The 27836-nt window shown below is 34.6% G+C and overlaps 1 long non-coding RNA gene and 1 pseudogene across 1 annotated transcript; one reads left to right on the forward strand and one right to left on the reverse strand.

Annotated features, from left to right (window-relative positions):
- Nucleotides 1-978: 978 nt before the first annotated feature.
- Nucleotides 979-16567, reverse strand: LOC116112516 (annotated as a pseudogene).
- Nucleotides 16568-18839: 2272 nt separating this feature from the next.
- Nucleotides 18840-19592, forward strand: LOC116112501. Its single transcript, XR_004125263.1, has 3 exons — nt 18840-19269; nt 19403-19449; nt 19558-19592. It is a non-coding gene; the product is annotated as an uncharacterized LOC116112501 (long non-coding RNA).
- Nucleotides 19593-27836: the final 8244 nt, after the last annotated feature.

Below are 27836 nucleotides of genomic sequence, written 5' to 3' on the forward strand. Positions count from 1 at the left end.
GGATAATGAACCATCACCACCATTTCGATTAAGATAAGAAGGGAAAGGGAAGCTTCTTCTGATTCCAAGACGGGGAAATTGGATTAGGAATTGAGCGGCTAATGCCATTACCTTCTCAAGTGTCGCTGAAAATGCTATGAGCAAAGCTACCTACCAAATACAACTCTACTATACAAGTAGTCAACCCTAGCCCAATCATATTCGACCCAGCCCAGTTCAGTCAAACCCATTCTACTACTACTATTTGGCCCCATTTACAATGCGCTTTATTTTATTTTATTTTTCAATGTAACAACTACTTTCATGATATCATGACATCAACGTGGTCATTTTGACTAATTTTAATTCTCAAAATTTCAAGATTTTATTTAAGGGACATATAAAACCGTAGAACTATGTAATTTATTATTTATAACCTAATGAAAAATAAAAGATTTGTTTTCCAATATATAATATTATACTATATCAGACCAAGACTTGATAACTTAGCATATAACAGTATGATTAAAAGTTAAAACATACTAGACCATATTAATTAAATTTTCATTATGGATAATTACCTTAACTCACATGATTTTATGGTAATTTTGTCTTTTAAACAAAATTTTGATATTTTTGAGAATTATCATTAAGATGGCTATATCATTAAGATGAAATGTGTAATGATAAAATCATTAGTTGTAAAAAAGACATAGATGTTTTCAACACATTAACAGAAAAACAGTAGTACAAAAGCATCCGCATGGAATTATCTAATTTATATATAGAAGCTCAGAGTTGAGGTTTATTCAGCAGAGGATAGGAATAATTTCTTTTGCAGGTTTGCATTCTTTCTTCTTTTTCTGTGGCTCCAAAAAGCCTCAAGTAATAAAACACCAAAACATATACACAAGAGTTGGTTTTTACAACAACAAAAGTGCTTTACAACTTCCTGAAATCAATACCCTAAAAAAAAGAAAATTCCAAAGGCATGAGATGTCAAGTCCCAGGAGAAGCCGAAAAATTGGCTAACCAAGGTAGCAGTTTTTCATGGACCAAGTCAGGTCTGTCATCATGGGGACAATGTCCTACTCCTTCCAGCACATATAGCTTTACATTTGATTGTTGAGAAGGCAGAGATGAGAAGTATTTACCAACAGGTCCATCAAAGGGGTGTGAATGGATTGTTATCGCCTCATAAAACTAGAACCGGTAAGGATATTGATGGCATCAACTGCACTGGGTTAGACCCTAGTGGCCCTGTCACAATTGAAACAAATGCATCGAGTGCCCCTTCGTCATTTGCCAGTTCTCTAATTATCTATGATAGCTGCTAGAAAGGAAAAATAAAAAAAAATAAAAAAAAAATTTGGCCATTCGAGGTGCCGAAGTCCTCCAATTCACACTTGTTTGACTAGAAAAATGGTTATATCTTATTGAAAGCATCAGCAGCTTTTATACATAAAAGAGTGAGCTAATTGTCGAAACTAACTCCTAAAATAGAGGAACAAAAGCCAGGTGCCTCAACAGTCCAAAGACTTATTCAATCAGGTTGTTCCTATCCAATTGTCAGGCTTCCAGACTGAGGCTACGTTGTATCTCTTAACTCTTGGAGGTTGTGATTTGGTGTTGGCGGTGGATTGGTTGAGACGTCTTGGACCAATCTTATGGAATTTTACAGACCTTACCATGTAGTTTCCTTTTAATGGTTCCACCATTCGACTACAAAGTATAAGGCCCTCTAAGACAAATTTGGAAGAAGAGGAAAAAATTAGTAAGTGCACAGATACTTGGGGAAGGGTGTATGGCTCCAATTGCTAGAAGTTGACAAACCAAAATCCATGATCCCACTCCACCAGGTATTCAAGAACTCTTACAAGAATTTACATGAGTTTTCTCTGAGCCAACTAGTTTACCCCCACCTAGAAGCCATGATCATAAAAGTCCATTGAAGGAGGGAGCTCAACCCACATGTGTAAGGCCCTATAGATATCTGTATTATCAAAAGGAAGAATTCAGAAAGTTTTAGGGCTCCACTTGCGAGATGACTTGCAAATTACTGTTTCTTGTTCAATCAACAACCACTTTGACCATGCCAAGTCAAATTACAGCTAAGAGAAATGACACTTATTAAAATACGGTAACGTGTACTATCAATAGCTTGTCAACACATAACACAGCTCCTTTCTTCAAAGGACCTTGCCCAACTTTTTTCTGAATGTCTTTGAAACCCTCCCTTGTTGCATCCTCAAATATAGTCCCTTTCCATTAGATTAAAAGCTCCACACCAGCTTGATCCCCCTTTTTCTTCGGTCTCCTTTGCAAGATCTTATCAGGTTCAGGTACTAGGGCTCCACTAGCAGCAACAAGAGGTAAATCTGAGGACGGAACAACATGAGATCCCAACTTCTTCTTAAGACATAAGACATGAGACATGGAATACATGATGTATTCGAGATTCCTCTGGTAGATCTAGCTTGTATGCAACATTTTCAATTCTCTGGAGCACCTGAAATGGACCATAATAACGGGGAGAAAGTTTAAGATTCCTCCGCATGACTTCTGTCAATATGGCCTTGTTGAACTGGTCGTCACAGTCACAAAATTAAACCTAAATATTGTAGTTAGCGGTAAGCAGGGTCGAATCCACAGGGAGCAAGACTAACAACCTAATGTATTTTAAGTAGCGGAAATGAAATTGGCAATTGATTAATGAAACAAAATAGACTAAATGCAAATAATGAAATAGTGAAATTAAAACTAATAAAGACTTTATAATAAAAATGTTGCCGTTACGGTTTTGGTTCGACACGAGACCGACTCACACAATTCTTCTCCACCCTCTACGATCCCCTAAACCTACAAGGCAAGGTAAATAAATGAAATAGCTTCCCGACACTCTAGGTATAATCTATCCTGTCTCACCCGATCACTCAAGTTCGATTGGTTAAAGACTATCATTGAACGCCGATAAACGCTACAAGGCAATACCACTAGTTGGTACGCGATTAACAAATACAATTTGTCAACACGTATATTCCAATCAACCAACTTCACAAAAAACGCAACAACAGTAGAAATTAAATTAAATCCGAACACAACTCAATTACAATCGATACGAAGTAATGAAAAGCAATATTCATCATTTAATTATTTCAAACTAACGTTTATCATTCAGCAAGTTCTATGAAAACATTAAATCATAATGGACAACAATATTCATCACAAGTTATGCTCAAATCATATTAAAGTATCGAAATCAAACATGAAACGAAAACAAATATAATCTGAAGCACAATACTACCAAATGTCCTATAATCGGGCTCATCCAACTAGTCGAGAGCTGATGAGGAGAGTCGTGGAGTCAATCTCGATCTTGCCTATGCCGTAACAGACAACCGGGAACTCAGCCGCTCATGGTGGTGATGACGGAGGCTGAAACAGTGGAAACGAAGCTGACCATGGCGAAGAGGAGGTAACCGACAGCGATATGATGTAAAGAAGAGGCGAAAACGACCAACGGATAGCCCAGAATATGAACAGCTGCACTCGCCGAAAAACGTTAATTTTTCGACGGGTCTTCCGGAAAACAGTGGCGGAAATGGGATCCGAAGGTACCGATGGAAAGCTTTGGTGATGGGGAGTTCAAATCAGGTCCTAGGAGGTAAGAAGTCGTCGAAAATGAGCAGGATATAGGCTGGAAGATGAAGAGTCGCGATGGCTAGATGGAGGATTCCGACAGTTTTTGCAGCGGCTGAAGCTAGGGAAGTGTAGATCCGGCCATAGGGAAGAGAGATCAGGTCTTGGGGAGCCGAAACGTCGTCAGAAAATGGAGAAATCTAGCTTGGAAGACGAAAATTCGCGACGGCGGGAAGATGAAGCGTCGCGACTGCGTGATGGTTCGCGGTGGTGGCTTGCGGTGGAGTTGACGGAAAACTGAAGCTTTGTGCATAAGGAAGAGGAAAAGTCGTAGGAGGTCGCCGGAAATGGAAGACGAAGAGTCGCCGAAAAATGGATGAATAGCGCCTCCCTGTTCACGGGACCTTTCGTTTTCTTTTATAGAACAAATTACAAAATGTTATTTTGGTCTCTATATAATTGAAAAGTGACAAAATCAACCCTTATAATATGACAGTTTACCCCCTAAACAGCATAATTGAGACAAAATCACCCCTAATCCATAAACCACAACCTAATATCAACTCATATCCTTTCCAAAATCATTCCAAACACGTTAAATTCATAAGAAAAATATTAGGAAGCGATTTTCATGAATAAATTCTTTAATTGTCTCAATATACTTCAATTTAATCACACATGGGGTATTTTTATCATCAAAATAGAGTGACTTTCATGACTCTAACACACTCCCCAACTTACTCTTTGCTCGTCCTCGAGTAAAGTTAAAAGAACTTTTTCAACATTCTCACAAAACCATACACAACCATATTCAACCATATTCATCAACAACCAAGACATTCATCAAAAGGTAAAGTGAAGAATTTGAACATAACAAGCAAACAACACAATCCTAAATAAAGAACTAAAGTTTCTATCAAGATTTGCTTATCTCCATTCAAGTTTCTCAAACACACATTTCATATTCATATCACAAAGTTAAAATGTCATGCAAAGCTCCCCAACTTATGTACATGCAACATAATGCTCATTTTCCACACAAGATTTTGACATATAATTACTTTTCATTCATCACTTGTATTTTTTTTTTTTTATCTTAACTTCTTAAGCTTTCTGGAAGGTCCGTGTAACGGGCTTTAGGTCAATGACTCCCAAACCAAATGGCTATAGGGCACTAAGTGTAGAACACTCCTCGAACTTATTCACCCGCACCAACTAGGCTACAAGTCAACACTTTATTTCTTTATTTCTTTTTTATAAAGCTCATGATCTATGTAATGACTTTTTAAGCTTTCTAGAGGACCCATGTAACTAGCTTTAGGCCAATCGCTCCCAAGCTAGATAGCTTTAGGGGATTAGGTGTAGAACACCCCTCGGGCGTACTCACTTGAGTCAACTAGGCTACAAATCAAAACCAAATCATCAAGCAACATTTAAGCACTTTTAACACACGCAAGATAATAAATGAAACTTTGCTCCATGGGTATGTAAAGTATGTGGGAGACTTGCATAAACACTAAAACACATGACATTTACACAAAACAGTGTCTAACCACAATTATGGACAAACCTAGCACAAAATAGAACCAATAGTTCAATGTTTAAAACCATGTTGCACAAATTTTTTTCAAAAACCTCACAATACCTTTCAACTAGCACTTTAATTGCTTCTAAAATGGTTATTATGCATGAATTCATGAAAAATTTTAAAAACAACTCACTTTAATTCACTTTAACCACTTTTGGACTTACAATAATAAGATTCAACATATTTTCAACAAAAACATCATCATGCCACAAAAATTTAAGCATAATCTCCATAAAAGTCTCATCAACAACACTTCACAAAGCTATCACAATCTTCACAAAAACATCATCAACAACACTTCACAAAAATATCACAATCTCCACAAAAGCATCATCAACAACACTTCACAAAAATATGATCAACAACATACTCCACAAAATAAAAATCAATGAACACTCCCCAACTTAAAATATCATTGTCCTCAATGACCCACAACTACAAACATCCTCCCCAACTTAGCATCAAATGATCTCAAATAGCAATATTATCAATAACATTCAAATCGTCCAACATATTTGAGAAACAAGAAATCTAACAATAACAGCATATAAAGTGGAGAGATACAACCTGAGGAACAATGATGGGGTTGTCACCAATGGAGTTCGTGGAGCATGCGTAAGCGAAGCCTTGGACTAGTTAATAAGTTTCCAAACATGGCAATTCCTGCAAAGACAAAAACAACAAAAACATAAAAGCAATAAAAACATATTTAAAAAGGTGGGTTGCCTCCCACTAGCGTTAAGTTTTAGGTCTTTAGCCAGACTGAATGCAAACATCAAGTTCAAGGTGGTCGAAATGTTGGCAGTGCCTTACATGACCCTCGCCATTCAGCAACAAGTAGGGTATCACGAGGTTCCAAGAAGGCATATTTGAATTTAATACGTCATTTCTATGTGCACAAGTCTTTTAAGAACTTGGCATAGGCAGGTATGAGCTTAATGGCATCTAGAAGTGGAATACCAATCAACCCTTGTCTAAACAGCTCAACCATTTCCTCCATCCTAGTAGTTTTCTTAAAGTTGGATGCATTATTCGACTCTAGGTATTGAGGACAAGGTTCTATCGGCATGTCAAATGTAGGGGATGATTCTTTCTCCCCAACTTCCTCGTTTTCATGTCTCAGCACACCTAACTCTATGGTTAGTTCTCTTTCACTCCTTTCGGCTTGGTTTCCCTCTAAGCTCTCTTTCTCTCCAAACTCAAAATGTAATTCCCTTTCAAGCCTAGCTTGTTCATGACACCCCATCTGGTGAGGTGCACCATTGGGATTATCTACAACTTGACTCGACAAATGGAATTTCTCTTTCTTATAAACCGCTTCAGCTATTTGACCTATTTGGATCTCTAGCTTACTAATAGATTGGGAATGGGAATGTAATATCTGATAATGCTGCTCTAAGTCATTGAACCTAGCATTCATGTCATCTTTTTGTTCCTGCATGGTCTGGAGTATTTGAGCCATCATTGATTCCAGTGAACTGGGCACTGGAGTAGGCTGCTGGACAGGGGGCGGAATCCTAGGTTGGGCGGGTGGTTGAACCGAATACATGTCCCAATAATTGCCCTGTTGATTGGAGGAACTATATGGCATATTATGGGAGACATTATGAGATTGTTCCTGCTTCCATGCAAAATTAGGATGGTTATGCCACTCATTATCAAATGTGTTCGAATATGGATAATTCCGTCTCTGGAAACCTTGTGCATCTTGCACTTGCTCCTCAAAAGTGTAGGGAGCTGGTTCCTCAAATGTGTACTCAATAGCTAAAAGGTCTGAAGGCATAAAAAAGACATCCTGACTTGGCCTACCAGGTGGTGGTTGCCTAGAAGCTTGCCCGTGTATGGATATGAACGTGTCAAATTGATAGGTTAAAGACTCCAACTTGGAGTCTATATCGTCCAAGGGAGAAACCTCATAAATGCCACTATTCCTAGGCGGCTGCCCTATGATAGGAATCCTAGAAGCTAGATGGTTGTGCATGGGATACAGATTATCATCCATCCTACGTGCTTTCTATTTTCAAATCCAAGGGTACTAAAATTGGTTGATACGACTATCTACCAAGCATTCATTACAAGTGTACCAAAGGTTCCACCAACAACCACAACATCAAAATTAAAAGAAAAAAAAAAGAAAGAAAAAGAACTAAAAGCAAATTCGAAAACCACACATAAAGAAAAATAAAGCTAAATATGATAACACCCTAAGAAAAATAAAATAAAATAATCCACACAATCAAAAAAACTAAAACTAACAGTCAAACAAAAAGAAATTATTACTAAATCCAAAACTAAATCCTATGAATAAAAACAAAATATGCAAAACTAATTCAAACATGCAAACTAAATGAACACGAAACATGCAAACATCACACAAATGATTAAAAAGCACTAAAAAGAAATAAAGCTAAAAAGATTAGAAAATATCACAATCGGGTCATGCTTAAACTTTGATGGACATGACACACTGCAACGTTTCCCCAATTGCGATCTTCCTGCAAAATAAAAACAAACACGAATGAAACTGTCCTAATGAAAATTAAAGAACATAGAAAAATTAGACTTAAAGTATTTACAAACCCAAATACACACAAAGTCAAAAGAACGTTGCTCCCCGGCAACAGTGCCAAAATTTTGTTGAACCAGTCGTCACGGTTACAAAATTAAACCTAAATACCATAGTTAGCGATAAGTATGGTCGAATCCACAGGGAGCAAGACTAACAACCTAATGTATTTTGAGTAGCGGAAATGAAATTGGCAATTGATTAATGAAACTAAATAGACTAAATGCAAATAATGAAATAGTGAAATTAAAACTAATAAAGACTTTATAATAAAAATATTGCCGTAACGGTTTTGGTTCGACACAAGACCGACTCACACAATTCTTCTCCACCCTCTACGATCCCCTAAACCTATAAGGCAAGGTAAATAAATGAAATGGCTTCCCGACACTCTAGGTATAATCTATCTTGTCTCACCCGATCACTCAAGTTCGATTGGTTAAAGACTATCATTGAACGCCGATAAACGCTACAAGGCAATACCACTAGTTGGTACACAATTAACAAATACAATTTGTCAATACGTATATTCCAATCAACCAACTTCACAATAAACGCAACAACAGTAGAAATTAAATTAAATCCGAACACAACTCAATTACAATCGATGCGAAGTAATGAAAAGCAATATTCATCATTTAATTATTTCAAACTAACGTTTATCATTCAGCAAGTTCTATGAAAACATTAAATCATAATGGACAACAGTATTCGTCATAAGTTATGCTCAAATCATATTAAAGTATCGAAATCAAACATGAAACGAAAACAAATATAATCTAAAGCACAATACTACCAAATGTCCTATAATCGGGCTCATCCAACTAGTCGAGAGCTGATGAGGAGAGTCGTGGAGTCAATCTCGATCTTGCCTATGCCGTAACAGACAACCGAGAACTCAACCGCTCATAGTGGTGATGACGGAGGCTGAAACGATGGAAACGAAGCTGACCATGGCGGAGAGGAGGTAACCGACAGCGATATGATGTGAAGAAGGGGCGAAAATGACCAACGGATAGCCCAGAATACGAACAGCCGCACTCGCCGGAAAACGTTAATTTTTCGGCAGGTCTTCCGGAAAACGGTGGCGGAAATGGGATCCGAAGGTACCGATGGAAAGCTCTGGTGATGGGGAGTTCAAATCAGGTCCCGGGGAGGTAAGAAGTCACCGGAAATGAGCAGGATCTAGGCTGGAAGATGAAGAGTCGCGGTGGCTAGATGACGGATTCCGACGGTTTTCGCGGCGGCTGAAGCTAGGGAAGTGTAGATCCGGCCGTGGGGAAGGGAGATTAGGTCTTAGAGAGCTTAAAAGTCATCAAAAAATGGTGAAATCTCGCCTGGAAGACGAAAAGTTGCGACAACGGGAAGATGAAGCGTTGCGGCTGCGTGATGGTTCGCGGTGGTGGCTTGCGGTGGAGTTGACGGAAAGCTAAAGCTCTGTGCACGAGGAAGACGAAGAGTCACCAGAAAATGGATGAACAGCGCCTCCATGTTCACGGGACCTTTCGTTTTCTTTTATAGAATAAATTGTAAAATATCACTTTGGTCCCTACATAATTGAAAAGTGACAAAATCAACCCTTATAATATGACAGTTTACCCCCTAAATAGCATAATTGAGACAAAATCACCCCTAATCCATAAACCACAACCTAATATCAACTCATATCCTTTCCAAAATCATTCCAAACACATTAAATTCATAAAAAAAATATTAGGAAGCGATATTCATGAATAAATTCATAAATTCTTTAATTGTCTCAATATACTTCAATTTAATCACACATAGGGTATTTTTATCATCAAAATAGAGTCACTTTCATGACTCTAACAGCCCTCAGCCTCAAATAAACCCAATCTCCTACCGCAAACTCCCTCTCAGTTCTTTTTTAATCAACAAGAAATTTCAATTTGGCTTAGGCTTCTTGTAAATTCTCTTGAAGTAAGGTCATTACAAAGTCTCGGCTCTTTAATTCATCTTCCACAGCTTGCATGCGGGTGGAGCCTTGTTCAAAGGGAAGCATCCGTGGTGGAGGAAATCCATACACTGCTTCGAAATGAGTAATTTGGGTTGAAGTATTGTAAGAATATTCAGCCAAAGGAAGCCAACGAGCCCAATCTTTTGGCCTATCTCCAGAAAAGCAACGCAGTTAACATGTCCCGATACATCACCTCTGTCTGCCCGTCAGTCTACGAATGATATGAAGAACTGAGAAGTAGTTTAATGTCACAAATTTGAAACAGCTCCCTCCAAAATTGACTTGGGAAAACAAGATCCCGATCATTAGCTATGGATTGGGGTAGGCCATGTAATTTGAGTTGGAGTACCCACCTTCTGCTCTAACAAATGCTTCAAGGCTTGCTGATCCGTGCATATCGTGAATGAGTAACCAAACAAATAATGCCTCCATTTCCAAAAAGCCATAACTAATGCCAATAGTTCTTTCTCATAGGTAGAGAGAAACAAACTTTTCCCCTTCAGTGCATGGCTGAAATAGGCTAACGGTCTTCCTTCCTGCATAAGAACTGCTCCTAAACCATTTCCAAATGCGTCACACTCTATAATAATTTTTTTTGAAAAATCTGGCAACCTTAACACCGATGGTTTTGTCGTTGCTTCCTTTAATTGATTAAAAGCTTGAGTAGCCTACTTAGTCCAAATAAAAGGGTTCTTTTTAAGCAAATTCTTAAGAGGTGCCGCAATCTCACCATATCCCTTGACAAATTTTCTATAGTATCCAATAAGTCCTAAAAATCCCCTTAAAGCCTTAAGACTTGTAGGTATTGGCCAATTCAACATAGCAAAGATTTTGTGAGGATCTGCTTTAACCCTATCCTTGGAAATTAGTTGTCCCAAATACTCCACCTTTGGGCTGCCAAATACACATTCTGAAGCCTTTGCATACAATTGATGTGTTTTTAGAATTTCCAAAACAATTTTTAAATGACACAAGTGGTCCTCAAAAGTTGAACTGTATATGAGAATGTCATCAAAAAACACAAGCACAAACTTTCGAGAATGAGCTCTAAATATTTCATTCGTTAATGCTTGGAAAGTAGATGAAGCATTAGTAAGCCCAAAGGGCATAGCCAAAAACTCGTAGTGTCCCTCATGGGTTATGAAGGCAGTTTTGTGGATATCATCAGATATTCATCCGGACTTGGTTATACCCAGATCTTAACTCTAATTTAGAAAAAAATTATAGCCCCCATGCAATTCATCTAATAATTCCTCAATATTAGGGATAGGGTACTTATCACTAACAGTATCCTTGTTTAGCGTCCAATAATCCACACACATTCGCCAACCACCATCAGCTTTTCACACCAGTAGCACTAGAGAGGAGTAAGGGTTGACTTGTTTGGATAACTCCACTAGATAGCATCTCTCGAACTATTTTTTCAATTTCTTCCTACTGATAATACGGATATCTATAGGGTCGTACACATGTGGGTTGAGCTCCTCCTTCAATGGAATTTTATGGTCATGGCTTCTAAGTGGGGGTAAACTAGTTGGCTCAGAGAAAACTCCTGCAAATTCTTGTAAGAGTTATTGAATACTTGGTGGAATGGGAATCATGGATTTTGGTTTGTCAACTTCTAGCAATTGGGGCCATACTCCTTTCCCAAAGTATCTGGTGCACTTACTAATTTTTTCCTCTTCTTCCAAATTTTTCTCAAAGGACCTTATACCTTGTAGTTGAATAGTGGAACCATTAAAAGGAAACTGCATGGCAAGTTGGTTAATCTGTTGTAAAACCTCATCCTTAGAAGATTCCTTACCAATTTTTTAATTTCCCAAGGTAGTAGCTAGCTGATCATAGCTTGTGGCAAGTTGGTTAATCTGTTGTAAAACGGCTTCCAGTAGAGTTCCCTGGTGTTCTTGTTCTGCCTTTAATTAAGTTGTTTCATCTCTTAAAGTGGATACAACTTCTGTTAGTTGAGCATTGCAGGTCCTATCGGCCATGTCGTAGGAACAAGGCTCTGATACCAAATGATAGCTACTGGAAAGGAAAAATAAAAAAGTTTTGGCGATTGGAGGTGCCAAGGTCCTCCAATTCACACTTGTTTGATTACAAAAATGGTTATGTCTTATTGAAAGAATCAACAGATTTTATACATAAAAGAGTGAGCTAATTGCCGAAACTAACTCCTAAAATTATTACTAAAACAGAGGAACAAAGGCCACGTGCCTCAACAGTCCAAAGACTTATTCAATCAACAACCACTTTGACCAAGCCAAGTCAAATTACAACTAAGAGAAATGACACTTACTAAAATATAGTAACGTGTACTATCAACAGCTTGACAACACATAATAATTTGCAATTTTCAAGAAAATAGATGAATCCTACAAGCTGTTTTAATAGAGATTATATTAAAATGGCAATGGCATTGATAATATAGCAATATATACCTCCACAAGTACATCATCCACAAATTCCTTATTTCCATAGATCGACAGTAAAACATTCCTCAGACTATCTCTATGTAAAACTCCTCCCTAGCCGAGTATTTCCCAAGTATCCCTTGGCCATTGAGAATCTAAAAAACGCACGCTTAAGAAAGAAGTTTATTTTAAAATCCTATTTAAAGAATAAACATGTAGTTGAAAAATATTTTTTTTTTTATTTAATTTCTAAACTATAATAAGTTCATTGTACAAGTCAAAAAATATAGTTTCCTTTCTTGGAGTAAATTATGAAATCCATAGTAATACTTACTAGAACATACACGCTTTTACAAAAATTTACTAGCAATTTGATTTTCTTTATTAACACAAACATATATCCATTATATTATGGACATATTTACTGCATTATGAGATATAAACATAATTACTACACTAAATACTAGCAAAACCATTCAATAGTCATAATTAAAACATCCCTTCATGCTTATAGCGTCCCTCGAAATGCTCTCCCAGCTTCATGCCTTAATCCTTACCTACAAAACATTTTAAAATATTTTGTGGGGTGAGCGCTAATCGCTCAGTAAGGGAAAATGGCAATTTATAAACTATTAAGGTTCATTATACAAGTATATTACTTAGGACCTTACCTACCTACAAAACATGACCTTCATTCTTTGACATAACAAGTTCATAAAACATATCATATACTTTGAACTTTTCTCATAAATATAAGTCATAACATAACAATACATAATATAACATAGAACATATATGACTTATGAAATATTCATGTACATGGCATGCTTATTTCTTTTGTCTTTATACTTGATGTTTTCATTAGTCTTTGTTATCCGATTGGATTCATTTGAACTATTACCTTGTTCTTGGTCGTCACCTCAACGGACTCATGGTTCCCATAAGAATTCCATTCCTCTGATCCTGGTTTATAACTCAAGAGACTCGTGGAATTCATTCTTTAACATTTCATAAATATTTTCATAAGTCAACTAAATAAGCTATATGCATTACCATTATGAATGCAAACTTATGGAATAACATCTCCCATGCTCACTTATACTATATTCTCCTACTAAACTTCTTAACTTAATTCATTCAATTTCTCATACAATACAAGAAATTTCAATAGTAAGATTATTCATGGGTTTATTAGAATTAAAAACAAATGGGAATTTCCATTAAGAAGGTGGATACCATATAGTTTGTCACTTTTCAAGCAATTTTTCCCTTATCTTCCAATTTGAATTGATTTTTGGCTAAAACCTAAAAGTTTTAGGTCTATTTCTCAAAGTTTTAATACTTCAAGAATCAACTCAATCGAACTTTTATAACTTCAGTTATGACCAATTCAGTGAAGCATGTACAGTATAAGTCTTAAAAAGGCAAATCCGAATTCTATTCATTTTAACCATATCACCTTCATTTGCACATTCATATCATTTTCCATATCATTCTAAGTATAAAAGGCCATAAAAACCTCCATTTTTACAAAACCAAAAAGTGCCAAAACATCGTCCAACTACAAATATCTTAATTGGCATAATCATCCTCCATATGCACACATACACCAATCAACACACCCATTTAAACAATCCATAACCAAAACATAGCATCACACTCATATTAACACACCCATTTAAACAATCCATAACCAAAACATAGCATCACACTCATATTAACATAAATAAATGTAAGTTTCATAAACCCTAGGTGTTATCAATTGTAGTCATAAGGGAGATTTTTTCCTTACCTTAGTATTCAAAGCACAAAAACACTCCTCCTTAGCTCCAAAGGTTCACCTTTTCTACCTTATACACATAACCACTTATGAATTTCTCTTTTAACTAAAAGATCAGAACAACTAGGGTTTTGAAACTCACCTTAAACCCTGAAATTGAAGTTCTTTAAGTGTCGATGGTGATCTCCTTTGAAAATCAACTTGAAATCCTATGAAAATTTGAGAATAAAATGCTTGGATTAGTGGCTTTTATAGTGGATTTGAGACATGAAGAAGAAGATGATGCATTTGGGGTGTACAAGGCTGACTTCTCTCTCTTAAAACCTTGTAAATATTTATTCCATTGGTACTCTATTATGATTGGCAATAAAAGTTAGATATAAGGGTTATTTGGCATAAATTTTTCATATAAGGGCGTTTTGGTCATTTCTACCACAACACAATGATTAGCACTCATTTAATGTCATTTGACTTCTTTAGAACACTTAACAATTAAGCAACCCCATTAGGTAAATGACTAATTTACCCTTGATGCACTTTTATGGATACTTAAATCATATGGATTTTTATAAAAAGACCATTATACCATTGGTTACCGTTTACGCCATTTAACCATATCAATCAACTTGATGACCATTCTACCCTCATTTCTCTTCAATGACATCACCCCTTACACTTTATAATGGCCACATCTCAAAATACATATAAATTGACCATTTTACCCTTTCATTCAAAAAAAAGAAAATTACTTGAAAAGGTAAATTTCACACCTTAGGACATTGGAATCATAACGCGGGGCTTACACTCTGCATAGCCGAGCCATAAATTTTAGAATAATTTTTATCATTCTCTTAGACATTTTTGAACAATGATCATTGGATTGGATACTGATATACTAATAATACCTTTGTTTCACATGCTCGAAGTTTGCGAAGCAATCACCTTTTACTTCAACAAAAAATCAAAGAGCCAAAGCAAAGGTAGTAACAGCTTGATCCTCCAATCATCAACAATTGCATTATTGTTCATGCCACCAACACAATCCCTTGAACAAGATTTTGACTAGACTCTTGTAGGGGAAGTAAAATAAGCATAAATGCAAAACCCCAGATGACAAAAAGGCTAATATTAGGAGCAACTGTTTTCTTTTCAACCAAACATACCTGAGGTAGCAATCACACAAGCAAGACTTCCAACAGAGTTCACTATAGGCACAATTGGCTTCCGAACAACTTTAGCCAAGAAATCCAATATTAACTGTATGCAATGAGTCTGAGGTTAATTAGTAGGAATATTCCCAGTGGATAAGAAATTGATGTGGGTTAAACAAAGGATAAATCATTTAATGATAAAAATTTCCATGATTCCAAGATTTGTCACCAAAACTCATAGACTTAATTAATCAAAACAAATAATCAACAACTTTCAAAATGAAATATAAGATAAAACTCAATTATCCAAAAAATAGATAAAAACCTGAGCCCATAAAAATGTGGATATGATGTAGGTTACCTAAGCACATGCCTCCATGGTATATGAAAAACCTGCAAGCTTATCTGAAGCACCAAACCCAAGAAGGTCAATGGCATAAACAGTGTAGTTCTTTTCCAGCACAGTAATGTTCCTGATAGAAAAATCCTAATTTAGTTGATAGATAGATATTGTTGATACACAAATCTACACCAACTAGAGTGATCTGATCGATCTTAGCAGGATCAGAACTGATGTTTGCATGATTACGGATAATTAGCAATGGATGAATAATGAATGCAGTAATGTAATGGCAAAAAAGGATTTTAAAATGGTTCGGTAAGAGGAACACTTAAGCCTACGTCTACTGTTCTTTGTATTTACTGTGTGAGCTTACAATGGTAATTCTAGGAGTATTTTCCAACCCTTTCCTCATCGTTTGAGGGGGTTTATATATGAAATTTGTACAAAGGAAAGAGCAAAATTAAAGGGATTATAATTAAATTGAAATGAGACTCCGATATTCTTGCGATTGGGCGCTGTGATTGTGCAAGAATTACTGTCAATTTGATCATTCTCGAGATATCTGAGATATGAAATTACCTGGGAATTGATTGAATGATCACTCAAATCGTTCGCAACTAGCTTGTGCTAGGTCGAGCTATATCTCGATGAGCTTATGCTAGGTCAAACAATCAATAGAGCTGGACTAATTCTGGGTTGAGCTATTACCTCACAACTCCCTGAGCTTGATGGAAGAATCACACACAAAAAATATGTACCCGGATATTGAAATGTGTGGTTGGTATTGCATATAAAAAATTATAAGAATGATAATAATAAAAAGTAACCTGCACCAGTGAGGAATAGAGGCACTGAAGCCATGAACAAGAAGTAGGGAAGAATTGGAAAGTGAATTAGGATTAGAAGAAACCAAGTAATTAATGGAGTACTGGCCCTTCCATTGCCATTTTTTGCATCTTTTTCGTATCTCATTAACCTCCAATACACTAATACTGGTGCTGGTGTTGGTAGTACAAGTGATAATGTTAAGTCTCTTTCTTCTCTGCTGCAAATGCAAATGCAAACTCTTAGTATTACAATTCAATGCTCCTACACCAAGAGGAAGGGGAGCCCTCACTACCCAGATGCCCATTCTTATTCTTCCGGTGGAATTAAGTACCAAAATCCTCTTTTTGATGCGAGCATGACAAATAGTTTGGCGGGTATTGTTATAAAGAGTAGGAATTATGATAAACTAATGGGAAAATAACACTGACGTCCTTAACGTTTATCCTTAAATAATTGGATTCCATAAGAATTTTAACAGAGTAAATGACTTTTTCCCACCCAAGGGTTGCCTTAATGACACTTTTCCACAAAAACTGAAAAAAGTTTAAAACTACCTCTTTAATATTCCATTACTACCCAAAGCCAATTCCAGTGGCAAGAATTCTCTTCGTTACCATCATTTGAATCTTCGGTCTCCTTTCTACAAAACCCCTCTCACTCCGGCATCTGATTTCTCACCGATTGCCAGCCACTGCAAAGTTAATGTTCCTGTTCTTAGTTGACTTTTGGTTGATTTTAACAATGAATATTCAATTAGTCACAACCATTCGATCTATCGACCTCCACTCAACAAAACCCCTCTTACCCTGTCTTGGTAACTCGTCGAACATCGGCTAAGAAACTGAAGTATATTTTGGGTATTAACAGCATATAAACTTTAGGTAAAAAAGTGGTATTTTGAAACTTTTTGGGTGAAAAAGTCATTAAGGCAAACCTTGGGTGGGAAAAAAAGTTATTTACTCAATTTTAACAACTTAACGGATCTTCAGAAATTAGTGTCGCAAATTTAAATTGTATCATGCAGATGAGTTCATTATTTTTCCCCTCGGTTTCGGTCTATTATTGTCAAGATCCTTCAAATACTTGTAAATTCTCTTCTGAAATGACAAAAATTACCCCCAAATAATAATGCTAAATATTTATTTAAATATATTAAAACTATAAATTTAATTAGATTTTTTTGTTTACACATCTTTTCCAATATCAAATTTGAACTTAATTTTCTTTTTTACTTTTTCTTCTTCAAATTCAAATTTATTTAAATGACAATTTTAGTCAAAAAATCCAATAATTTACCAATTATATGCTTAATGAAATAACAAATGATATATTCCTAATATATAACGTTAAAATACGCTAGACTAGATAGTTTAACTCGATTATATCATTTAATTGTACAATTTAATAGTTTAGTTAAAACACGCTCGATTATGTTAGATAGTGCTAGACTTGGTAGTCTAGCGAATTCTGGCCATTTTTGTCCTTGTTATTTTCATGATAACAATTAAGTTAAGTCGTATGATTTTATAGTTAAATATGTCCTTTAAACATTTTGAGAATTAAGATTAGTAAAAATAACTATATTTGGGAATATTTCAAAAAATTAAAACAAAATGTTAAATAGAATAAAGGTGTATTTAGAATTTATAATGTTGGTTCTAATAACTTTTAGGAAGACTGATAAAGTGGATTTCAAATTCATTATTGAAATCTCAATTTTAATTTTGAATTCTTAAATTTAATTTCAGTTTAAATTTCTATTTCTATTATTGTTCTTATTCTATTTATTATTCAGATTCCAATTCCAATTCCTATTCTTATTTTATTTTATATTCCGATTTTAACTCTCGTTCTTATTTCAGTTTCAATTCATTTTTCAATTCTAGTTCTTCCTCCAATTCTTATTCTTATCTGAATTTATATATTGGTTCTTATTCTCATTTTCATTGACATCTTTAGTTGTATTCATATATCCCATTTTTTTTCCTATTCTACTTTCTTTCCCAGATTTTATTCATATTCTAGTTTTTATTTTTATTTTTATTTCTATTCTGATTTGTAATTATATTTCAGTTTCTATTTCAATTTTTATTCCAATTCTTATTCCTATTTCGATTATTATTCTTATTTTATTCCTATTCCTATTTTTATTTTTATTCTATTCAGTCTCTATTCTTATTCATATTCCAATATCTATCTTTCGTCGCTTTGTTAATCCTATTCTAGTTTCCGTTTCTATGCTTATTCAGTTCCCTTTCCTATTCTTATTCCTATTTTCCAATTTACATTTTCAATTTCAATTTCAAAAAGTAACCGTTAGTAGTATTCTTAATTGTATTTTTACCTAAACCCGTGATTTATACATTTTATAGGTCTTTGTTAAATCAAATTCAAAGGATTACTGTATTTTTGTTCAAAATCAAAACGGTAACAATCATTTCCACGAAACCATCTTAACAAATAATTGATGGAGCCTGCATCGGTTCGCAGGCTGTAGTTTCTCTCGTCTCTTTCAACTTCATTGCTCTCGTCTCTCTTGTAATCTTTTTTTAATTTCTTGGTAATTCGAAACTAATTTCACTAATCAATGTTTTCTTACCGTCTTTGTATCAGTTGAAGTTCTTGATGATCTCAGCCACCTTCGACATTTATGGGATACTAAAGTGGTGAAGTTCATAAATAGCGGAATGAGTTAACATTTAACAGGTGGAGATGCCTTAGAGAGAAGTTCCTTTTATAAATCGGTTTGTACCATTGATGGTGTTACTGTTCCTTCTTTTCTTTTGCTGTTTACTTTTTATTTGTTATCACTGTATTTCTACTTTTATTATTCTATCATTTTGTTAGACTATATCTTTGATTTTTTTTTTAGTTGTTTTTATTATCTTTTTTGTTGGATGAATCTAGATATTGTGGAATTTTACTCTTAAGGAATTCTGTTACTCTGTTCAGTGGCTACAAAGAAAAAATTATCCGGACTCATTGATTAAACGCTGACCGTTTAGGGTAAAGTTCTGCTGTGTTTTGTTCTTGTCTCTGTGCCTTTAATTTGATTTAGGAACAGGCAATTTATGCACTTGATATATTTAATTAGCTTTGTGATTGAAGTTAAATATCGTTTTTAATCATCTTTAAATAGATTCTCTGCTTGTTCTGCTCTTCACCCCATGATCCTTCGCTCATCAGGTTTGGTTCTCATTTTGTCTTTTGTTGTTTTATTTGGTGGGTTGGTGTTTTATTATTATTATTATTATTATTATTACTATTTTATCTGATAATTTGCTTTTTCTACAGTTATTTTGCATAATTTGACTAGCTCATCAAAGTTTGTGAGCCAAAGTTGCTGTGGTGGTACTTCATAATTTGTGTTTTTGTTCTGATTGCTTGATTATACCAACTTTCAGCATGTTAAAATTGGAACTGCCTGTGTCCTGGCAACCACTGGTTCAGATCCTAAATGGTGATTATTGTTGTGTATTATTCATGTGTGTATGGACATGACTAAGTCGTGATGTTCCCATTTCAATTTATCACCTAAAATGTATCCAAGTATTAACATTGTGATTTAAATTAATTATTGCACTTCCATTGGTTACTGATTTGATTAATGAATGTGTGATTTTTTTTACTGTAAACAGGTACTCAAATAACTATGTCCTGCCAGTTTTGTGAGGGTACAACTGTATGTAGGCTGTTCCATTGTTCATTAGAAGGATTGAAGGTGAGTCTGGTCTTTATGAGGGTACAACTGCATGTATGTTGTCCCATTGTTCTTTAGAAGGATTGAAGGTGAGCCTATTCTATAGGCATGCATAAATTTGGGTTTAGGAGTCAAAGTCGGTTCATGATTCTTCTGCAGAGTAGGCATGTGTGGAGAATCTAAAGACCTGGGGAGAGAAAATAATCCATCATATGTGTCATTATAACAATTTAGTTTTCCTTCTTTGTGTCATGTGATATTCTTAACATTACCATGTACTGTTCCTATTTCCTTGATGCATCTGCCTTGTTTTATGTATTAACTGATGTTGTGTCGTTCATGCAATTCATCTTCCATTGTTGCTTTTCAACAAGCAATTAAAGACTCTGTGAATAATAGTTTAAGACTTCTTGAAAGAGTTCTTGTTTCTTGTTTCTGGTTGATGTTTTGTTTCTTTTCTTTTTTTCCCATGTTTTCCTTATTTATGTGATTTTTTATTGGATATTTTGGAATATGGGGATTTGGTTAGTTTTTACACAATGTTATCCTAGCAATATTGATGTATTGCATACTGGATTTTTTTTCTCTTAATCGTTTAAATTCTTATACTCTTTTTTATTGTGTTCATTTGGTTTGCTGATTGGATGCTTGACTATATGTGGAGGTGGTAAGCATGAGATATGATTTGTGGAGTACAACTAGGAGAACCTGGTAACATTATATTGTGGTTGAGCCATGGGGAAGTGCAGACCTTTGGTACACCTTGAACACTAGTTGCACAGCTATTAGTATTACCTCTATTTGAACTTGTTGTCAATTTGATGTTTATATTGTTCTTGAGCCTTATGACGATTCCCTTCAACTTCTGCATTGTTGAAAGCAATACTTGAGCCATTGTATGATATTGCTTTCAGGTTTGTTTTTGAGAGTCTTGGCAAAAGGCAAGCTGCGAATGATTTTCAGGTTTGATGTCCTCCTGTTTCGAAAGCCTTTGATGATCTTGGAAATGCTATAAAGGTATCTCTTGCGATGTAGTTATCCTTTATTTTATTATTATTATTTTTTTCACCTGAAACTTTCTTAGCTGAAGTAAAATTTGATCTCCCAAATGCAGCAGTTTCTGTAAAAATTATGTTAGCTTATGCTGTAGAAGTTATTCAGTTTTCTTGGTGATAATTTGCTTTCTGCCTTTTTCTCAGAGCTATGTTCTATCACCCAGCATTCTGCAATGATGAATATGAATCCTATCCTGATAAAACATCTCATAGGTATAGTTGTATGTTCTTACGTTCAAAAAATGCCTCCTCGCCAACCACTAACATTGGACCATTACTGAGGAACCATACAAGAGAAGGAACCTGTTCTCTTTTGCCTTCATTTTGTGCCATTGTTTCCAATATAATATCTAATTGTTAGACCTTCATTGTGGTTTAATTAGTATATTTATTAAGTATTGGATTCGTTGATTTTTTAAGGCAATTTTTTGGCAGTGTAACTTGTGAGCTTTTCACTGGTTGAAAGCGTAGGATCTTTTGTAGATGTGACAAAGAATGCTGAAACTAGTATTGAAATTGAGGTAGTATAATGTTATTTTACTGCCTTTAATTCAATGTTTAACTTTCAATAATTGACTTCTTGACTGTAAAAAATACCTGTGTTTGCAAGGTTGAAAGAAAACAATTTTGGAGCTCCCGGATGCTGTAGCAGAAAGTGTCAATGGTCACATTTACTTTTCAGCAGACCTTAATTAATGTTATGGAAAAGCATTTTTTTTCATTAAAGCTTCTTTTCTCTAATGTATTTTTGCATCCAGGCTTGTGCTGTGACTTTGACGAATACATACATAATATTTTTCAGCTTTGGCTCAACATTGCATGCCTAGTATAGTATTGGAGTCTTCACTGCACCAAATTGTTAATAGATGCTCAGATCGAGACAGTAACAGTACAATACTCAAGTATTTCTTGCCAGTTTTCTGAGGGTTCAACCGTAAATATGTTGTACCGTTGTCCTTTAGAAGGACTGAAGGTGAGTCCAGTCCCTATGCATGCATAAGACTGGGTTAATTTTGTCAAACTGGGTTCATGATTCTTAAGTGGACTAGGTGTCTATGAGGAATTCAAATACCTAGGAGAGGAAACAACTCATCATATGCCAATTTAAATTTCTTTTCTTTATTGTATCATGCAATTTTATTTGTATTGTGTTTATTTCTTTTATCCATCTCGTTTTATGTATTAACTGATTTTGGGTAGTTTTTACAATTGTTCCATCATTCTTGTTTTTCAACAAGCGATTAAAGACTATATGTGAATTACAGTTAAATACTAAGTTTCATAGTTCTTGTTTCTTGTTTCTTCGTTGTTGTTTCTTTATTTTCTTTTTTCCCATGTTATTCTTTATTGGTGTGATTCTTTTCTAAAATTATTGATCTATTATGAGGTTTTGGTATACATTTTGTCAATGCTATAAAGGCAATGTTGTGTTGTGGTTTTCTAATTCTCTTAATTGTTTATATTTTTTTGCTCTTTATGATTATGTTCATCTGTTTTGCTCATAGGATGCTTGATAGGTAGCGATGGTGGTCAGAATGAGTTATGATATATGTATGACAACGAGGAGAACCTGGTAACATTATATTGTGCTCAGGAATTCTATTTTCTATTGATTTGCTTAAGTTTTGGATCATTTTCAAGTTCTATGTACTTAAACCTAATGAAAAGCTCGAAGCATTTGTGATAGGAAGAATTATGTCAGGATGATCAATGAAAAGTAATCATTTTAGTCATCAAGCCTTGTAACCTTACATTCAATCTTAGAGTAAGAATTAAAAAAAAAAAAGCTAGAGTCCTCCACATTTTGATCTCCACCTGTTCATTTTGTATGTCGCAATGAGTGTTTGGAGATAGTTGTTAAGAAGGTTGTTTTGCATGTATGGATGGAATTTTATTAATAGATTCTTCTTAATAAAATTAATTAAGTCTGCTTGTCGTCGTTCAACACTTGGGTTTTCCTTTAGTAAGTTACTATTATTATGACTTAATGGGTTCTACTTAAATTGCTACCTGAAGTGTCCGGTCTTAGCATTTCGGTGCACTTGCTAATTCTTTTGCTCTGCAGTGGGAACAAATTATGCATGCTTGTTTTTGGGACAACGAGGCTGCTTTACTATTCTATTTAAATAGGCTATTCTATTTGTATGGATGTGCAATAGGTGTCTATTCAATCCTTGTTTGTTTATTTGTTTGCCGTTCTTTCCTTTATGGTGGGTTGGAGGAGTTTGATAGTTCTTGAGGTTCATACCTTGGAAGTCATTTTTTCAAATATCATCTCCACAACATTCTATTTTGTTTTGATAATAAAAGCAGGTTTAATTCCGTTAACTAGCCATTAATTAACAATTTTCTTTTTTGATAGGAGGCTTTACCTCAGATGATTGTTAATAGTACTCTTATAGACAAATGCATGATAATTCAAAAGGCACTATATGCTTGAAGTTTGTTATTTTTTTAATTTTCTGAAGAGTTGTCTCTATTTGTTTTGATATACTTTTTACTTGCTAAGTGTTTAGGTAATCTTTTGGGAACACAAAAAACTTTTCCCTCGTAAAGATTTATACACTTTAATCTTTTTAGTTGGGTGTGGTAAATGCTAGCTAAGAATGAGGTTGAGATTTGAACCCCACCTTTTTGAATATTGGTGCTATATCCTCCCTTTTTTTTTTTTTTCCTTTACTTTTTCTTTTTTGATATTGAAGCTTTTGTACCTTATGTAGCTTTGAGCTGTGAATTTGACATTTTCTTCATCCATGCCTCATTGATTTGTCTGTTATTGCATTTAGTTCAATATCACTAGACTCTTTGAACTTGTGGTGCAGAGACAATTTCATTTTTTAGTTACTCATAACAAAGATTATTTTATAGTCAAAGGTCCAACTAGTGTTTATGATTGCTGATTGTCTTGAATCTCGATATCTCTTCTATTCTTAAGGTTGTTTCTATTGTATTTTTTGTTTCTTTATGGTGTCAGTTTTATAAATGGCTACGCATATAGCAGGATCAACAGCATAACTTTTGGTAATTACTATGTTGTAAACTTTTTATTTTTTGTTTGGTAATTTCCCATGTTATCCCCTCCATTTTGAATTTTCCTGTCAGATTGTTAGCAGCTTTGCTTGTCTGCTATTGCTGACTTAACAGGTATACTCTTTTCTAATTCCCAATTCATAAAGCAATGCAAACTTAAGTTATAACACTAGTAATATGTTTGTATAACTGTTCTGTTAGATATGGTATCTTAGTTCCTTGTTCTGTAACTAGAAGACATTGTTAAAAGGTGTCAGCTTTGTCTTATCTTCTTTTGCATTTTTGTGACATAAGATTAGCCCTGCTGGTTTTGGTGTTTTGTTCTATGGTTTTGGTGAAGTACTACTTATATATGATCTGCTGTAGGAGTTTGCATGATGCTACAAGTACTTTTTCTATTTTCCATTTTAGAAAGCAGCAAGTGAAAGGCCAAACATTGAAAATCCATTATCTTATCTGTTAGAACTTTCAGTTTCTTTGGCTTTGTAGTATAACCTGCAAACTTTGTTATAATTTCTTTAATGTGTTTATTCAGATGTAGGTTATAATTGTTGAATTTGTACACTGAAAGATTTTTGTAACAAGTTCTGTTTTATCTTGTTTGCTTATTTGGATACTTTTGATGTATGTGAGGATGTTGGACATCTGTTATGACAAGTAATGAGCTTGTCATGGACACTTAGATGTGGTATCTTTCATTCTAGTAATGGTCTTCTAACTAGCCACAGTTTTTTTCAATATTTTATTGTATTATTACATTCTTTACCCTTTTCCTTCTAAGAGACCTAAAAGATAAAATGTTTTCAAACTTATTGAATAATCTGGAGTTGAGCCTTGGTGTTGGGCACTTTTGGATCCCTTTTCTTGTTATTTAAGATTTTGGATTTGGTATAGTTGCTAATTCTTTTGCTCTTTAGTGGGAAGAAATTACGCATGCTTTTTTTTTGGGGGCAATGAGATACACAAAATGATTAAAATATCCCTTTATTTTTCTATTAATGAGCATGGAGGGGCCCCTATACCATTCTGTTTAAGTAGGCTATTCTATTTGTATGGATATGCATTAGGTGTCTATTCAATCCTTGTTTGTTTATTTGTTTGATATTCTTTTCTTTACGGTGGGTTGGAGGAGTTTGATAGTGATTGAGGTTCATACGCTGGAAGCATTTGTTCAAATATCATCTCTGCATCATTCTATTTTGTTTTGACAATAAAAGCAGGTTTAATTATGTTAACTAACTATTAATTAACACTTGTCTTTTTTGATAGGAGGCTTTACCTCATGATGATTATTAATAGTACTCCTTTAGACAAATGCATCATAACACGAAAAACACTATATGCTTGAAGTTTGTTATTTTATTTTCTGAAGATTGTCTCTATTTGCTTTGATATACTGTTTACTTGCTAAGTGTTCAGCTAGTCTCTTGGGAGCACAAACAACTTTTTTCCTTGTTTGGAATAATCAGTTTCATCTTTTTAGTTGGGTGTGTGGTAAATGCTAGCTAAGAATGAGGTTGAGATTTGAACCCCACTTTTTTGAATATTGATGCTATATCCTTTTTCCTTGATATTGAAGCTCTTTTATTTTATGTAGTTTGAGCTGTGAATTTGACATTTTCTTCATCCATGTTTCATTTATTTGTCTGTGTATCTATTGTATTTTTTTGTTTCTTTATGGTGTCAGTTTTACAAATGGGTATGCATATAGCAGAATCAACAACATAATTTTTGGTAATTACTCTGCTGTAAACTTTTTATTTTTTGCTTGGTAATTTCGCATGGTATCCCCCTCCATTATGAATTTCCCTGTCAGATTGTTAGCAGCTTTGCTTGTCTGCTCTTGCTTACTTATCTATATGTATACTCTCAATCACTAATGATTACACACAAGTTTATGCTTATATGATATTTGCTTTGACAATTGCAGGTTTGATTCTGCAAGTGGGTGGTAGACAAATTTGGTTTCTTACAATGACCCTTTTTTTTAACCAACTTGAGACGTGTCATAATATGCTTTTATCCATTTTTGTCCATTTCTGGAACAAGTGTCCTTGTTTTATTTTTCCACCTTTTGAGATAGGGCAAAGTTGTCTGTCTCAGAGCAAAAAATTACCCTGGAGTTTGAGAGTAATTATGGCAGTTAAAACAAAATGTTCCTGCCAAATCGTGCATTTCACCCTCGAAGATGGTAAAGTTGCTAGGCCTTTCAAATTCAATGGATTATCATGAAATCCTTAAACATTTACACCAGATCTGTTACTCATTTTCATTTGTTGTTTTTGTTTTATTTCCAGTTTAATCCAAAGATTTTTTTTTGGTGGTTTTTTTTTTTTTTTTTTTTTTTTTTTTTTTTTTTATGTCAACATGAGGGGGAACCAGATTTTAGATGCAAGTATGTTTTCATTGCATGAGATCATGCGGATTTTTTTTTTTTTTTTTTTTTATGCCTAATAAATCTTTCGATTTTCATATTGTGATGTCACACCGGACCTGTGATGGAGGGTGGATGGTTTCTTATGTAATTTTCCGTTTTGTATGATTGACTGAAGGAGGCACCAAGAGTTTTAAATGTAAGTATTTCTTCATGCATGAGATCATGTGATTTCATCTTTGCTTTAACCTCGCATTTATCCCCTTGGGTTGCATTTGCTCTTATTGGCTTTCAAGAGATCTTGACTTGAAGACATTGTTAAAAGGTATCAGCTTCGTCTTATCTTCTTTTGCTTTCTTGTGACATTAGAGTAGCCATGCTGTTTTGGTGTTTGTTCTATGGTTTTGGTGAAGTACTACTTGTTATGATCTGCTGTAGAGTTTGCAAATACTTTTTTTTTTTTTTTTTTTTTTATTTTTAGAAAGCAGCCAGTGAAAGGCCAAACATTGAAAATCCATTATTTTATCTGTTAGAACTTTCAGTTTCTTTGGCTTTGTATAATTTCTTTAATGTGTTTATTCAGATGTAGGCTATAATTGTTGAACTTGTACACTGAAAGATTTTTGTAACAAGTTTTGTTTTATCTTGTTTGCTTATTTGGATACTTTTGATGTATGTGAGGATGTTGGACATCTGTTATGACAAGTAATGAGCTTGTTATGGACACTTAGATGGTATCTTTCATTCTAGTAATGGTCTTCTAACTAGCCACAGTTTTTTTCAATATGGTATTATATTGTTACATTCTTTACCCTTTTCCTTTTAAGAGACCTGAAAGATAAAATGGTTTCAAACTTATTAAATAATCTGGAGTTAAGCCCTGGTGTTGGGCAGTTTTGGATCCCTTTTTTTGTTATTTAAGATTTTGGAACTAGGGAAACTTTCAGCGGGTATCTGAGAGAATGTTCAACCTTTTTTCCATGCTGTGTTTGTAATTATTGTTATCTGTTTTCAATTTAAAGCTATTCTACTTTTCTCTTTTCTCATTGTTGTCCGACATTGTGGGAGAATATTATAGTCTTGTGCTTAGTTTGTGAGTTCAATTGCTAAATAGTTTGGTTTGGTTCTCAACAAATCACTTCAACTTTTGATTCAAGTGAGAATCAACTGTTTGAGACTGTAATTTGGTAACATTCTTTTCCACTTTTCCTGATTTGCTACCGGACTTGTTCAAAGTAGGATTTGTAATCCCAATTTACCTAACCTTTTTTATTTACCGATGATCTTTATGGTATAAAAGATGGCTTACTCTGACCAAGTGCCATGTGTATTTCTTTTATTCAAGTATGAGATGTATCAGGTAAAGGTAGGTGTAAATGTGGCATGGGTAAATGATGGCTCAAATGCATGCTAG

This window comes from Pistacia vera, unplaced genomic scaffold, assembly GCF_008641045.1.
Source record: "Pistacia vera cultivar Batoury unplaced genomic scaffold, PisVer_v2 Contig663, whole genome shotgun sequence".
Lineage (NCBI taxonomy): Eukaryota > Viridiplantae > Streptophyta > Magnoliopsida > Sapindales > Anacardiaceae > Pistacia > Pistacia vera.